Here is a 17,577-nt window from a genome sequence, read left to right as displayed (position 1 = left end):
ATGTGAGACAGTTACCGGTAAAATATGTAAATTCTCTTTAATCTATCTACCTATCCATCCTCTATTATACTCTTTGATTGCTATGCAACCTGCTTGTTACCCATAAAATGTTTTGAAGATCTTTTCATGTTTATACATCAATGCTAACTCATTCCTTTTTAATAATTGGAAAATATTTCGATGTCTGCATGTGCTATAATTTTTAACCATTCTTCCTTTTAAAGGATATGAAGAGCATTTCCAATATTTTGCTGTTATGAATAATTCAGATGTTCTTTTCTATACATGTTTCTTGTGTACACATGTATTCTGATAAGATTCATAAAAATTCTGGAAAATCCCATGGACAGAGGAACCTGGTAGGCTGCAGTCCATAGGGTCGCTAAGAGTCGGACACGACTGAGCGACTTCACTTTCACTTTTCACTTTCATGCATTGGAGAAGCAAATGGCAACCCACTCCAGTGTTCTTGCCTGGAAAATCCCAGGGACGGGGGAGCCTGGTGGGCTATGGGGTCTATGGGGTTACAAAGAGTCAGACACGACTGAAGTGACTTAGCAGCGGCAGCGGTAGCATAAAAATTATACTGTTAAGTCAAAAGATATAGGTATTTCATTTCACTAACAGTCTATGTGAGTTCTCAACTTTACATTTATCTAACCATTAACACTGGATATTAATAGTCTTCAAAAATATTTGCCTATTTTGTGAAAGTAAATATCTTATTAGGAGGTACTTGAAGGCCATGTGAATATTCATCTCAGTGTCTCATCATGCTTTTGTCCACTCATTGCAGCATTCTTCCAAGGCCCTTAAACTTGCCTAAGTTGGTTGTTTTCTATCTATCTCATTTCTTTCATACTGATTAATTGGAATTAATGGTGCCAGTGGTAAAGAATCTGCCTGCCATTGCAGGAGATGCAGCTTCCATCCCTGGGTTGGGAAGATCCTCTGGAGAAGGAACGGCAACCTACTCCAGTATTCTTGCTGCAAAATTCCATGGACAGAAGAGCTTGGTGGGCTACAGTCCAAGGGGTTGCAAAGAGTCAGACATGACTGAGTATATGCATGCCCCATGACTATAAAAAAGAGTAGACTCTTCTCCTTCACTGATGGATTGGTTGATAGAAGTATGCACTTGTGGATATTTTCAGCTTTCTCTTACGGTACTTGCTAACTCTCGGTATCATGTTGGTATTTAGCCTTAGATGGAGTTTACCACATGTTTTGGGCTGCATTCCCAAGCAACCTGACTGCAGAAGACCCAGGCCTGGCATGCCGGGGGGCCGCTACTAGCCTCACACCATCCACAGGCTGGGCCTCAATCAGAAGAACTGGGCCCCAGATATGGGCCCGACCCTCCAGCACCACCCATTTTCACCGCTACTTGATTTGACTGGTGAGTTGTTACACACTCTTTAGCAGAGTCCAACTTCCATGGCCACCGTCTTGCTGTCTGTATCAGCCATTCACCTGTGGATATTTATTTTAGTTTATGGGTTATAATTTGATACTATCATTATTTATCTTGTCACTCAAATTATTCCAGCTTCGGCCATTGGGAGCTCCTCCAGGTTGACTCCTGAGTTCCTTTGACATGGCCCCATCAGTTGTTAAATGCATCTTTACTATTCTGGCCCCACAAGATGTTCTGGGTGTGTCTTATACATTCCCTGCCACAGGCCTGGAATCAATACTTTCTCCAAAGCACCATGGTTCCATTTAGAAAATAGTATTTGGAACCAATATCTGGGCTCTAGGTATGCTAATCGCTGCTGGGTTCTCATTGCTTCTAGGCCCTCTCAGCAGACAGAGCTGGGAAATATGTCTGGACACCAACCTGTCCGTGTGCACATACCTGTATTTCTTTGTCTAACAAGGAATCCACACTAGAATCTTCGGTTCAATCCAATACAACTGAGTTTATTCTACTCTTTGCTTTCCTTATTTGAAACTTTTTCTCCAAAAGTGAAAAACCTGGATCTCATTATCCACAATGTATTTATGTATTTTTTCAATCTTAATATAAACACAAGTAGTACCATGGACTTACTCGGTTAGAAAAACTCTTGGATATTACTTGGTATAGTTCCTTCATTTTACAGATGAGAAAACCCAGGCCTCTGGTGATTCAGTTGCCAAAGGAAAGAAGCAAATTACTAGAAGGAAAGAATTATAAATGTTAGGATTTATAATTTTAATATTGTATATATTTCACAGGAGAGTTTAGAAAGAGCAGGAAATGTAATGTCAGGTAACTGCTAAGAAGAAGCATTAATTCACTTTTTCTCCCACTATTGATATACAAGTAAATCCATTCTGATTAAAAAAGTGAGACATTTGGTCAGCATGGCTTGTGTATATAGAATGGCCAAAGGCCAGAAGAATAAGACACAGTACTCACATGGTGTTAAGACAGCCTCTAGAAAATGGAAAAACTGAGTTGTTCCATCACCATATCTAGTTTCTATAATTATGAATACATTGATGTCCTCAGAGTTTATTGAAATTCATAGATCTTATTACATGAAGTTGATGCAAAGGAAGAATTTTCTTCTCTCTGTCACAAATACCAACATCTTGTCTTTTGTGACTATATTTCAGTCACAGAGGCTGAAATCTAAAGTTGAGTTGCACAGACTATTAAGCTTCCTGGAAAACCACTTCTTTGTAAGCCTGAAAATTGACTGCTATATGCCACATGTTGGAACCCGATCATTAAACCCCTTCTGTGTTCTGTCTCCTCTCTGTTATGGGGATTGAGACTTGGGATCTCTGTGTTAACGATGCCTCGGGATCTTCATTTTTCTTTGAGCAGCTCAGTGCTAGACTGGAAAAGAGGAGGAGTTGGCCCTCGTTGTCAAGGTGGCAACGGGAAAGACGTGCCACCTTGGGAACTGAAGCTTGGGGCTTCTTTTTCTGTCAAACAATGTCATGTGTGACAGTCAGGGTCTCAGATTTGTTAGTCGTATAACATATGTACTAAACTTAAATCCACATATGTTATTTCTGTAGGCAAATATTTCCAAGAAATTAACTTGGAACTCAACTCACAGGTTGGTGACACGCTGTTGAGTTCTTGTGTCTATGGTAGGATATAATTGCTAAGAACTGTATTTGATAATTCCTAAATTTTATTCAGACTCTGAACACATTTTATCCTTGCAAGAGCAAGGACAACAAGAGCAAACCCTTGTTATTGTTGCTGTTAGTCGCTAAGTCATGTCCAACTCTTTGGGATCCCATGGACTATACCCTGCCAGGGTTCTCTGTCCATGGGATTTACAGGCAAGAATATTGGAGTGGGTTGTCACTTCCTTCTCCAGGGGGTCTTCCTAACTCAGGGATCGAACCTATAACTCCTGCCTTGCAGGTAAATTCTTTACCGCTGAGCCATTTGAGAAACAGAACAAGCCTTAGGAAATGGCAGATTGAGTCACTGCCTTGGGCTTTGATGACCAAAGTGAAGCTGGTAAGTAGGATTCTTCATGGATGGGAAGAACATAGGAACCCAAGTGAAGTTAAAAAAATCTTCATGCATCTACAATAAATCTCACAAATTATCTTCAAAGCAATTATTCCTATTTCAGACCTCTTTATTTGCCCTTCTAAATTTTTTTCTCCTTTCATTTGTTCTTGTTATATATTTTATCTTCATTTATAATCAAATATTTAAATGGAGATTAGTGTACAGAGTGGTTGTAAGTAACATACTCTGGGGACATGAATTAGTCACGTTCTTTTACCTTGACTCAAAGTGTTTATAGATATTAAATTAAGAGGGTTGGGAAGTATATGGTTTAGTGATTTAAGGGACTAGAAATTATTTCTGAATGGCTTGATTGAAAAAGAGGTCTATAAAAATTGTCATGTCATAAAACATTGACAGGATTATTGCTTAAATAGTCATGAGACAAAATTTCTTACACAGGAGAAGTAGTGACCTTCTCAAAGAGAATCTTCACATTGCAGAAGACTTTACAATAAAATCTTTTAAGAAAATGTATGAATTTTTCATGTTTGAAATTTTGCTGAACTCTTTTTCTTATTTATCAAGGGCAAAAGTATTTCTCAGAAGACATCTTTACTTTCAATCCAACAAAGTCAAAATACTTATAACAAAATAAATAAGTTTAAGGCAAAATACAGATACTTTATTTGTAGGAATTTGTAGGAATTCACCAAGAAGAATTGTAGGGGGTGAGGAAGAACTGCAATAATAATGGAATGAACTGAAACTGGTCTTCCAAATAAATTTTCTCTTTTCATATCTGTGAAAATGAGAATGATTCTTTTTAAACTTACAAGGATTCAGACTGCTTAAATTGTTTGCATAACTAACATCAAAGGGCCTCATGGTGAAAAGAGTCCCCAGAGTATGTCTAAATGACATTCTGAAATGAGCGCTATAAATTTTGCTGCATTACTGATCTTCTCATTTTTGATCCACTTCACATTTGAAATGAGAAATTAAGTTAAATAAAAACATTTGTAAAAACAGTTTACCTGTGGATGGAGTATAGATTCTTAGAAGAGTCAGAGCTGATAGGCCAAAATTAATGGAAAATATTCAGGAAGAGAATTTTTTTAAGACCTGAAAGGGGAAAAAACAAAAACAAAAACTTCACCTAAGAATTAAAATCCTGGGGATGAGAAATCACGTGACCATTGAATTTCTTTTTTTTTCAATCATATGAACTAGTTTAGAATGTTTCTTGGAAATTTCCTTTTCAATAGACCTAAGTGAGTGAAACTTAAACAATTTATATGAAAATGGGTTTGCCAAGGTTCTAGCATTTTAAAATAAAATCTAATTCACTATCATAATTTTTCTGTATTTTAAAATGGTACTCTCTGTGAATATGAATAAACATGCAGTATTAAAATGATCTATGAGAAATCACTCCTGAATCTGGACAATATTCTCGGTGGCTCAAGAGATTCTTTATGAATATTACATTTTTATATGTGTTTATTTTAATGCTAGTCTAAAAAAGTGACTGTTCAATAACATTTGGATGACTTTTTAATAACCAAACATCCTATGTTAACCTCTTATTTCTATTTATATTTAGGACCGCATTAAAGCCAAGCAGTTCTGCTTTGATCGTTAAGAGAAACTGAACAGAGGGCATAGATGATGTATTCAGGGCAAGGGAAGTCCAAGTGGTACACAGAAAGATTTCTTAAGAAGTGGGTTGAGTCAGTCATCAAAAACCTGCACTGTAAAACTCAAAAGGAATCTAGCACCTTCTGGTTCAAGATGGTGATCAGAGCACACTTGAGAGCCAATTAAAATAGCAGTATTGGAGTTTGGATAAAACACTGTTCTCAACCTTCAAAAATAGATAGAATAAAGGGGCAACACTGAAGCTAAGTTATTTCAGCAAAATTTGAAAAATTGTGTGAAGAGTGTTGACTGGTGATGGCAGGCCAAAGAAGCTACACCCTAAAACACAGGCAGACTGAGGCATGAAGAAGGTAAGCAACAGGGAAGGCATAAGGCTGAAAGTAGGGGAACAACTGTCCAGTTTGCTTGGGACTGTCTTGATTCTAGAGCTCAAAGTCCTATATTCCAGGAAACCCCTCGATTCCAGGCAAACTAGGACAGGTCACTCTAACCGAAAGCATAGGGTGTTACATAAAATTCCCATATAGACTGACCTGTTTTCCCACTTTCTCCCTCCAGAATTGTACATTGAAAGAGAAAAAAGAAATATACTAAACAGGGTTGGTCTCTGAGTTTTAGATGTTTGGATAATTTTAACTGGCTTTATATCCCGTGGTATTTTATAATTTTTTTAAAAACTAGTTGTAAGATATAGATCTTATGATATAAATTGTACTTTAGTTTTTATAATAATATATAAATATTTATGCATAATTTTATTATCTATGAAATACATGTATTTATTGTATAAATTTATTTATATAAATATGTAATTATAAAAATATAAAGCCATCAAAACCTTCAAAATCAGGGGAAAAAAACAATTTTGTGTTATAGCCATAGTAATCATGTTAAAGCAGTGATTTAACAACAGCATGTGCAGCTTAGAAAAGTATTTCAATTTTAATTTCATTTATGTATTTTTCATTTGTGCTTAATTACTACATCTTTCTAATTTTATAGATGGATTCAAAATATATATCTTAGGGACTTATATGTGCTTTTATGTACATTTTTGGTTGGTTGTTTAGTAGCTCAGTTGTGTCTGACTCTTTCTGCAACCCCACGGACTATAGTCCACCAGGCTCCTCTGTTCTTGGGATTTTCCAGGCAAGAATACTGGAGTGGGTTGTCATTTCCTTCTCCAAGGGATCTTCCCAACCCAGGGGTTGAACCTGCGTCTCCTGCACCGAAGGCAGACTCTTTACCATCTGAGGCACCACGTATTTATACTTAAGTATATACTGTAAACATTTAAATAGTGTTAGAAAGAATTTATATATTGAAATATGTGAGTTTTATTTTTTTAAGGGAGCTTGTATACTGCCTAGTTTTTTCCTCTCTTTATTTAGGTAGCCTGACAACTTGACTCCACTAAACTTGATCTCATTTAGTTTTCCAGCATTTTTGTCCCATGTTAAGCCGAACTTCAGCACCCACCTGTGTAACAGAATAGCAGGTGGTTTCTTGTAACGGGACTGTACTGCAGGTCACATCACAAGTCCTTATTAAATAAGTCAGATTTGAAGCTTCTTAGTCCATACTATGCAGTGTTAGGCCATAAATCACCAAATGTACCCAAGAGATAAGACAAGAGTGAGACAAGCAGCGTCTTCTATTATCACCTAATGAGGATGGACATCCCATAGTTTATGTTGCTTCAAAAAACTATTCCACTCTGGACCAGAGATCACAAGCATGCACACATCCTTAAATATGAGTTTTCCTAGGGAGTCTCAATAGACGCTCCAGTCCAGGAAGCCAAGCAGTCTGTGTGCTACGTTTTATCCCAGTATTCAGGGCAAGGTTGATGGAATGAGGGCAGGAAAATCGCTCTCATCCCCTCTGGGGGTTTCTTGTGCCCCCGTGATGATACAACAGTGTGAAGCAAACAAAAAACACAGTGTGATGTTTTCGAATCCATCAATCATGGCAACAAAAACTTCATCAAAGAACATTTTTGAAGTTAAAAAAACCAATAAAATCTATTGATACACTGCCTGTGATCTTCAGAATATAAGGCATATTTTTAGGTTTGGGATTTCAATGAATTAGGGTAAGTGGGTGGCTGCTCAGTAAAATTTGTGTGGCTGGGAGCTTACACCACTTGGTGTTATTTTGACTGCTAGGTACTATTTAAGTAGTCACACATTCGTTCTCTTGCAAAATAGAAGCTATTTTTTTTTTAAATTAACAGTAATGTAGTTACAGAAACAAAATTATGGGAAAGAATTATACAACCTGCTATAGACTGAATTTCTCCTAAAATTCTTATGTTGAAGATCTAACTCCTAGTGTGACAGGTTTGGAGGGAGGGCTTTAAGGAGGTGGTTAATGCTAAACGAGGACACGAGGTGGGGTCCTAATTTGATGTCACTGGTGGCCTTAAGGATTAGGAACATCTCTCTTCTCTCTCCCTCAGCCGTGTGAGGACTCACGGGGCAGGTGGTCATTTGCAAGCCAGGGAGGGAGTTCTCACCAGAAACCACACTGGCCTTGATCTTGGACTCCTAGCCTACAGAGCTGTGAGACATACATCTCTGTTGTTTAAGCCAGCTACTCTATGGAATTTTGGTAGTGTAGGCTGAGCAGGGTAATACACCTTCTTCAAACACGTTTTCAATAAGCGTCTAGTACTAGATTCAAACTACTTCTACACATCCATGTGCAATTCACAGATGCTTCCATTATGTCTCACTCCCATGTCCCATGAAAACACGTAGGGCTCTGCAGCTAACAATTTCCACTTGAGTACAAGCAGCTTCCGAACACTGAGTTTCCTCTAAGTCTCTTAATTCCAAATTCATAATGAAAGGCTTGTCCAATATATAGTAATATTAGGATAACAAAATGGTGGGTGCAAAATTTTTTTTTTTTTTCACAAGCTGGGTTGCTTTACCTTGAAATTTGTTATCCTTGAACTATCACTCTTATTTATAGGGAGGACTTAGGGTTAATCCATGGGCTGATTTAGAGTGATGGGGATACTGGGGTGTTGGAAGAAACGATGCTTATTTTCACAAGCAGCTCTGCCCTTGTTGCCCCAAGAAGAGTAATCTTGGGTCTGGTCCACCTGGATTTACTGAAAACCTATTAACAGGGATGACTGGAATGTAGAGGTGTCACTTGATGTTTCATCTATTTTCTACTTCCAGCCTCAGGTTTCAGAGACTATAATGATGGCAGTCACTTACACATCTACTAATCTTGAAGCACAATATCATTAATGTAAGTTAGAAATTCTCTTTTAATTGATAGAACACTAGGTCAAATTCAGGGATATGTGATTTTTACTATGGATCACATAAGTAACATACTTTTGTGCCATAAATTTAAACATCTATATGAATAAAACTGTTGATAAATTTCACTTATCACAATACCTGACACCTAATAAGTGTAATTACTTATTGTTAAAGTTGTAGGTAATCATGCAGAAATCTTCAACAGTGGAATTTTAGTATCAATGAACTAATTACATGTTCCTTTACATCCCTAACAAAATCACTTTGGAAACATTTATATTAGAATAGATACATTTTGCAGTAAGATTTGTATTTTTGTGTTCTTCCTGTTGATAATAAATCCATAAGCATATTTGTATATATACATTTTCAAAAGACTAAGCTTGATGATCAGCCTAAAGCAGAAGTTTGTTTTGATTATTGCCAACAGTGGTCTTAAAAGGGTGGAGATTTTAGAAATACTCAACTGCATATTTTTGCAGTGTGTGTGATATTTGTTGGTCTTCTCAATTGAAATCAGAAAACAAATATTATCAAAAGCCTGTTAAATAAAAGGTGCATATATTCAGATAATTCCTGTGCTTATCTGGGTAAAGAGACTTAAATACATAAAAATAATAATATGTGAAGGGCTGGAGGTTCAGACCTAGGTCGCATGTGAATCACAGCAGTAGAAGGTCCACACTAAGCTTGGGAGAATGGAGAACAGCCGGCATGGATGGCCTGACCCACACCGAGAGCAGGAAGTGAACTTTAAGGCACAGCACAGAATTGCAAGACTTAACATCCTCACCATCTGCCTCCTCTCTCTGAGCAGATGACTTTCCTTGTACTCTATGCCGCACAGAACAACTATCACATGGAAGCACCTTCACACTCCTGGTGCTCATATGGCAGAGAATCTGCCTGCAACGTGGGAGACCTGGATTCAGTCCCTGGGTTGGGAAGATCCCCTGGAGAAGGGAACGGCCACCCACTCCAGTATTCTTGCCTGGAGAATTCCATGGGCAGGGGAACCTGGTAGACACAACTGAGGAACGTTCACTTTCACCTTCTTGTCTACTAGGATCACTTTGTGTTCCAAACAGTGATTGAAGAAGATTCACACTGAGATGTGTAATGATAACATTTTTTAAATTTCACAGAAAAAAAAAATCAGACAGGTGCTATCAGTATGGAAATACAAGCAAAAATTCCAGGTAACGTATCGTGTTAATTATTAGATTAGCGGTCTTCAGAGAAGCCGAACCAATAGGATGTATATATATATATATATATATATATATATATGGGGGGGGGCTTACTGTAAGGAAGTGGCCCATGTGATTAGGGTGGTGGCGAGTCTCTGGGACAGCTGATGTTTCACTTTTAAGGCAGTCAGGCAGAAGAATCCTCTCTTACTCAGGAGAAAGTTTGCCTTTTTGTTCTATTCAGAACTGCACGAGGATGGGGCCCATAAACACGAGGGTGCTTTATCCAGCCTACTGATTTAAATGTTAGTCTAACCTGAAAGTGTCCTCACGAAAACACACAGAATAACATTTGACCAGATATCTGGGCACTCCCCTGCCCAATTTCATTGACATATAAAATTAACCATCATATGCACAAAGGCCAGCTTCATGTTTTTTCTCCACTATACTACACATGAGAATACAATAACTAAAATTGCGAGGGAAAATATAAAAGAATTTTATATCCTCACAAGATGTTATTCACATGTGATAGAAATAGAAAGAATATTTTAGTTATGCAAAGGCTCAAAAAGTAACCCTGTAAGTGTCCTGATAAATCTACTCAAATCTACTCATTCCAGCCAAGATATTTATGAATAAAATCCCAGACTCATCAATATAAACTACAGGGCAAAAAAAAAAAAAAAAGAACTATATGAAAAGACACTGCAGATAAATGATTAATGTTCTCAAAAGTACAGGAAAAGACTTTGAACATCCATAAGAATGGCATCAAATCTTCAAAACAAGAAAAAACAATTCCTGTAAAGACTAAAATGATATTTAATACTATAAATAATCAAAGAAAGCCAAATAAAATAAAAAACATCTTTACATATCAAATAGGGACAATTAAAATGTTGATAACCCTCAAATATTGTGAAGTAAGACCTCTCATTCATTAATGATGGGAATATTTTTTTTTGAAAGAAACTGCCAAATGAATTAAAAGTCATTAAAAATGTTCCAATCATTTTATTGAACATTTCCATTTTTAGCAATTGGTCTCAATAAAATAATTCAAGGTATGTACAGAGATGTACATACAAGGATACTATGGGGGGATGAAAGATTAGAACCAACCTAACTTCCAATACAAGAATGATGATTTACAAGGGCCCATTCATATAAGGGAATATTATGCAGGTCCTGCAACTCAAGCTTAATTAATGATCTGCCAGACCACTTGCTCTACAGTATAAAATGAAAGAGATAAAATATAAGTCCAAATAATGAAGATCTCAACTTTATTAAATATACTTGGAGAGAAAATTTAAGGAACTGGAAGGCTATATACCAAGATGTTACTGTCTTCAATTATAGTAAATAAAATTAAAACTATGTAACCTTTCTTCTTTGCATTATTCTATACTTTCCAACATTTCTTCAGTGAACTTTTATTAAAAAAATCAAACAAAGTTTAGTTACCGAAAACCATTTATAAACAGTCTATTAAAATTTTATTTTATTAAAAAATCTAGCAAATATTGTTTATAAAAGCAAATTACTTGTCCCATGGATAAACCTATAAAGGAGCAAAAATTATTTTACACCACTACTGAATAAGGGATTAAAGTATAAATTAGCAAAAATGTTGTGGAAATTAATCTAGAAATGTGTAAAAAAAATAGCTTCAAAAGCATTTATCCTTTTTGATCTAGCAATTCAATGTACTGGAAAGCATTAAAAAAATGCACTGAAATATTTATATGCCTGGATGTTGATTGCAAATTGTTTGAGACAACCCAACTGGTAACAGTAAAGGAATGGTGAGATAAAAATGGATTCATTTCTTGTAATATTGGTCACTCATTAGAGATCATGTTGTCAAAAATTATTCAGTGATCCTGGAAGACAATCATGGTATAATAGTAAGTAAAAACTACAGGCTATGAAATTAAAATGGGATTAAGGTATTTAAATATGTATTAATAAATAAAAGAAGAAAAACACTCCATAATATATTTACTAGTCCTTTCTGGATAACGAAATTATAGATAATTTTTTCAAAGTCTTATATAATACTGTCTATTTTTAAAAGCAATACTTTGGCCATCTAATTCAAAGAGTTGAACCATTGGAAAAGACCCGGATGCTGGGGAAGATTTAGAGCAAGAGGAGAAGCGGGGTGACAGGATGAAATGGTTGGATGGCATCACCGACTCAATGGATATGACTTTGAGCAAACTCCAGGAGATAGTGAAGGACAGGGAAGCTGGCGTGCTGCAGTCCATGGGATGGCAAAGGGTTGGATGCAACTTAGTGACTGAACAGCAACGAATATAAACATAGAGCAAGAACAAAATCTTTTAAGAAACTTTCAATGGCTTAAATGATATCTCCAAATTCCTTAACACGTCACACAGGTTCTGAATAACCTCCACATGAGGTACCCATCACTGTCCATTGGTACTTCGTTCTATAATTTTGCTGATAAATCTGCAGTTCTCTGAGCAAAATGGGTTCTCCTGATTCATGCCTTTGTGTTAGGTTGTTTTGCCTCCAAGAATAACTTCCACTCTTTCAATCTTCTGGTTAATGGTTAAATGAACTCATTAAACATCAGATTAAGTATCCCCTTCTCGGAAAGCTTTCTAGATTCTTTCAGATAGATAAATGCCCTTAGTCTTGGCTCTAATATTACAGTCTTTCCTCTTCTTTTACAGCACTAATCACGTTGTCTGAAGATTACTTCTTTCTCTGCTCTTTTCACTAGTATGTAAAAGATTTGAAAAAGTACGATGAGGGTCTTCCAAACATCTACAGCAGCTTGAAGGTTCTGTAGGTACTCTGTTATAGAAACTTAATTAAGCAGTTCTGAATTAATGGATTACTGATCACACATGCTTTAAATTTCTAAAAACATAATCCCCCATCAAACGCATCATCAGCAAAAACATTTCACAAAGATTAATTGTTTGACTAGAATTGCCTACAATGTGCCGTGTAAATGCGTTGTCTGTTTATTCTCATTTTATTTTGGCCTCTGTCTTCTGGTAGCTGTTTAGGGCCCCTCCAAGGTCAGCGCCAGGAGAGGATGGGGCGTAAAAGTCGTACTGGCTTAGGACTCTGATCATCTTCGTTAGTGACCTCTAGGTCTAATAGACCCTGAACGCTGACTTTTTCACTTAAATGTTCTTTGGGGTTTGCTGGAGACTGCTCCTTCCCTCCCTGCCAATCCCCACCCATCTGAGGATCCCTCATCATGCTTTTAAAAATAGTCAGCATGATCCCTCACCAGGTTGTCAGCCTGGAGATGGCTTTTCTAACTAACTACTTGCACCCAGGCCCCCAAATCTGATGATCTGTCTGTGGAAAGACATGCTCTTAGGCAGAGTCCTTTGAAAGATAACCCAAGGCCTTACCCTCTGTAGGCCCCGCTTCTCTCTACGGGAGGCACACATACAGCTTTCTCTCAATAGCGACCCCTCCTGCGGCCGTTCTCTTTACCCTGACAGCCCGGTGCTCACCTCTTTAGCCACAGCCTCTTTCCTAGCGAATGAGCCAAGTCAGTCTCTGAAGAGTCAGATGTTAGTCTGACTCTACCAAACTCTGGGCTTACCTGGTAACTCAAACGGTAAAGATCCACCTGCTAATGCTGGAGGCTCAGGTTTGGTCCCTGGATCAGGAAGATCCCCTGGAGAGGGAAATGGCAGCCCACCCCAGTATTCTTGCCTGGGAAATCCCGTGGACAGAGCAACCTGACAGGCTACAGTCCATGGGGTTGCAAAGAGTCAGACAGGACTGAGCAAAATGTGTCTTTTTTTGGGTCAAAACACACCCCCCCACACACACACAAACTACCAAACTCCAGGGTAACTGAGCTCTTCATGTGCTTCTCTTTCAAGAATCAGGGGGAAAACAGCTATCAGATCTTAACATTCTGCTTTTGTCCATAAATCTGTAGTTCAGAATGATCATGAAAGGAAAGTCCTTTGTTAACGGTTTTGTTTGAGAACACATGAGATTTCCTGGTGGTTAGCTGAATGCGGAAAGAAATACATTCACTTTACCAAAGGCAAAATCAGAACAGAAACTCATAGACAACAATTTATTTTTGAAATAGAAGGAAAAATGATAATGTAGTAGAGAGAGTAATACCTATCATATATTGGGCTTCCCTGGGCTTCTCTGCTTTTTCCACTCTCTCCTGTGATCATGCTGGGGCTGTGAGACTGGTTCTGGCAAATGGACTGAAGACAGTTCAGTATGGTGGAAACTGTTCTGGTTCTTTCTCACCCATGTGGCTCCATCTTATTATTCCTCATCTGAATGAATCTGTGAGACTGAGTTCCCTTTCAGTTAGCCCTGGATGTGTAATATGAACAAGAAATGGGTCTATTGTGCTAAGGAAGCTACTGAAGTAAGAGGGTTTATATGTAACTGTGGATATCTTAATCCATCTTGACTTATTTGAGTTGAACCAGTGAACTGGTCTTCATTCCAATAGTACTTAGCTAGAATTTGACCTGCTTTCCTTCCTTGTGTTTACATCAGATGCCTCCTGGTTTTTTCCCTTTCTTCCTTCCTCTTGGGATTGCATTGACTCATCTTTTCTTCCTTCATGGTTTTCTCTCAGAACTCTAGTCATCAAGACCCATCAAAACTTTCACGTACCACTCTTGATGACCCTACCACACTGTTTGCCATCTTTTTCATAATGCCTAGATGCTCCTAGATAATGCCTAGCTAATTCCTCATTGCCTTATGGCCTTGCTTATCTTGTGGGCCACACCACACATCTTTGACTATTTGCTCAGAAACCTATTGTTCAGAGACCTGTTACTCATGAATGTAATCTGAACTCTCCTTAGGCTGACATTCAGTGTCTGTTATATCAGTACTGATGACTCTTTGCAGTTACAACTATCGTTATTTCCCCATATGTCCCTGCTGCCTCATGTCAGGCTGAACGTCCCTCGTAAGCTATGTAACTTTATGCCTTTGCTCATATTAGCTGCTCCCCATCCAGTCAATGCAAACCCCCATTCTCCAGAGGGCTTCCCCTCACTAGGCCTTGAGGGTCCCTCCTTCTTCTGAACCCATTCTACGGATATCTAAAGCATTTACCTGATTACCTAACTGTGCACTGCTTTTTTCACATTTTAGGCTTCCAAAACTTGCCAAGAAAACAGTGGTTTTCGTCTTTAATAATTCCCTATAGATGTCTGTATTCAGACTCTAAAGAATAATCATTTCATCAATCCTGTGCTTTAATAACAGTCTCAAGAAGTAAAGTATGTAAATCAAATCTAATTTTCTCATTGTAAGCATCAATCAGTGTTTTGGAAAAGGTAGATACCTATTAAATAGTACTGAATTATAAATGTTCATTACAACATTCTATTTCTTATTTTAATTAGGAGCATGCTTTTTCTTTTAATTGTTCTGTTAGGTACCTAAAACTTCAGACTTATCAAAATAGTTCATGATTTGGTCTCTCTGAACGAAGTCAAGATGTATAAACTTATTTCAAACTCACTTGCATCACTGTCAAGTTACTAGGTGAAACATATTCTCTAAGTAGTCAAACACTATTGGTTGAACCGTGCACCCCAAAAAGATTTGTTGAAATCCTCACCCCCAGTCCCTCAGAATGTGACTTGCTTTGGAAACAGAGTCATTGAAGATGTAACTCATTAAGAGATGTAATTTGTTAAGACGGGGCCTTAATCCAATATAACTGGTCTCCTTATAAGAGAGAGACTTACAGGGAGAAGACGGCAGCTTGAAGACAGAGGCAGATATTGGGGTGATGTCATCCAACAACCAGGCGATGCTGGGAACTGTCAGCAACAGTCAGGATCCAGGAGACAGGCAGGGAGCACACTGTCCCTCGGAACCCTCACGAGGGACCAACTCTGCCAACAGCTTGGCTTTAGCTTTTAGCTTCTAGAACTGTGAGAGAGTATCTGTTGTTTTAAGCCACGTGGTTTGTGGTACTTTGTTAAGGGAGCCCTGGGAACCTCATATTCCAAGTACTCAACAGAACTCCTTTTAAAATAGATTTTCGATCACAGGGGCCGGGAGCTATGCACCAAATCCTGGCCCTTTTCTGTTTTTATAAATAAAGAATTATTGAAACGCACAGCAAGGCCCATCACTCTTGGTCACGGCTGCTTATGTGCTCCGAAGGCAGAGCTGAGTCGCTGTGGAGAAGCTTCCTCTCAAAGCTTAAAATATGTCCTGCTTGGTCCTTTACAGAAAATGTTTGCCAGTTCTTGCTATTTCCTACTAAGTCTTCAATTAAAAGACTGCACATGTGTAACAGTCTAACTCTAGACTTTCATTTAACCCTCAAAACTGAAATCCATTCTCGTTCTCTGTATGAGTCAGGGCATGCTGTGCCCCAGTAACAAACATCTCCCAAATCTCATCATTTTAACTTGGTAAAGGTCTATTTTTCACTCAAATAATTTCCACCTGGGTCTTGGAGATGACTCAGTGCAGCATTCAGAGCGTGTGTGCTTTAGTTGCTGAGTTGTGTCCGACTCTGGACTGTAGCCCACCAGGCTCCTCTGTCCATGGGATTCTCCAGGCAAGAATACTGGAGCGGGTTGCCATCCCCTTCTCCAGGGGATCCTCCTGACCCAGGAATCTAGCCCAGGTCTCCTGCATGGCAGGCGGTCTCCTTACCGACTGAGCCACAGGGAAGCCCCAGGTGACAGTGTAGGCCACTTCAGTGTCAAGTTTTCACCACCTGATACTCCTGTGTCAACCCTGCAGATTTAGGGAGGCTGGAGAATTGTTCAAGATCTTTTCATGCCTCTGGCTAGAACCACACATTCATTACATGGTCTTGTCTAACAGAAACGTAGGAGAACAAATAGAATATTTATACACACCACTGTCTCCATCATGCTAACACTTTGATAGTGTATTGATTGCATAATATTAGCACTTCAGTGACTCCCAGAACCCAAAATATATTGTCTTCTTACGTCAGTATTGTTGAAGAGTCACAGGTGCTGTTCTACTTTTAATAAGGTAATTCCTTACGCATCACTAGGTACCATTCATAAACTTGTGATCTTTCAAAATGGTAGGAGAGTTTATGAAACACCATAAATAATGTTTTTTTTAACCTTTTGCTCTTGCCAGAGAAATACCTTGTGCAATTTCCAGTGCATTAAAATTAACAACTCAGTGAAGAAACATAGCCATCGGAATATATGCAGCTTGGACACCAGGCTCCACCTGTGTTCAGATGATTTTAGTCTTCTCTGCCTTCTTCATTCATGTGAAAGGAACGGGCTCACACTTTGCTGTGTACCTAGAAAGAGAAATTATGCATGTAGTTATGTAGTTTTTTCCCATATGGGTGTGTAGGGTTTTTGTTGGACACCAGCAAGTAGATTAAAGAAAATAAAACATCACGAAAAGACAAATCTGTCTAATCCCAGCTGTTACCCCCTCACTGGAGCAGCATCAGGGAGTGACATGAGGGGTCAGGAGGGTGCTAATCTGTCTACCCTTTGCCTGTAGAAAGTCATCAAGAAAAGATGGCAGCAGGTGCTTAGAAGGGAAAGGGTCTTGAACAGAGTTGATGCCCTTGGTGTCCCGATACCGTGACTGCTGAGCTTGTTGCCTTGTGGTGGCAGGGTCTGTCCAGGGGTTCTGGGGGCTAGGTGACTCCTCACCCCCCGCCTGCCCACCTTTGGCCCTCCCAGGCTGGTACCCCAGCCCGGCACGCCCTGCCCCAGTCTGCGCCTCTGCCAGGCTGGGACCGAGCTCTCGTTCCCCTCGAGGGCCAGCCAGCATGGCAGATCTGGAAAAGACGCCATGGTGCCTCCTGCAGTGTTTCTCCCACCCTCACCAACATCCCTTTGCTGTGTAAGCCAAGGGGATGGATGGGCTGCCATGGGATCTCTGCCTTCACGTAACAGGTTTGTTTTTGCTTATCCACCGAGGCCTGATTATTTTCTTC

Source organism: Odocoileus virginianus, chromosome 27, assembly GCF_023699985.2.
Source record: "Odocoileus virginianus isolate 20LAN1187 ecotype Illinois chromosome 27, Ovbor_1.2, whole genome shotgun sequence".
NCBI classification, from domain to species: domain Eukaryota; kingdom Metazoa; phylum Chordata; class Mammalia; order Artiodactyla; family Cervidae; genus Odocoileus; species Odocoileus virginianus.
Note: the sequence above shows the minus strand (reverse complement) of the source record.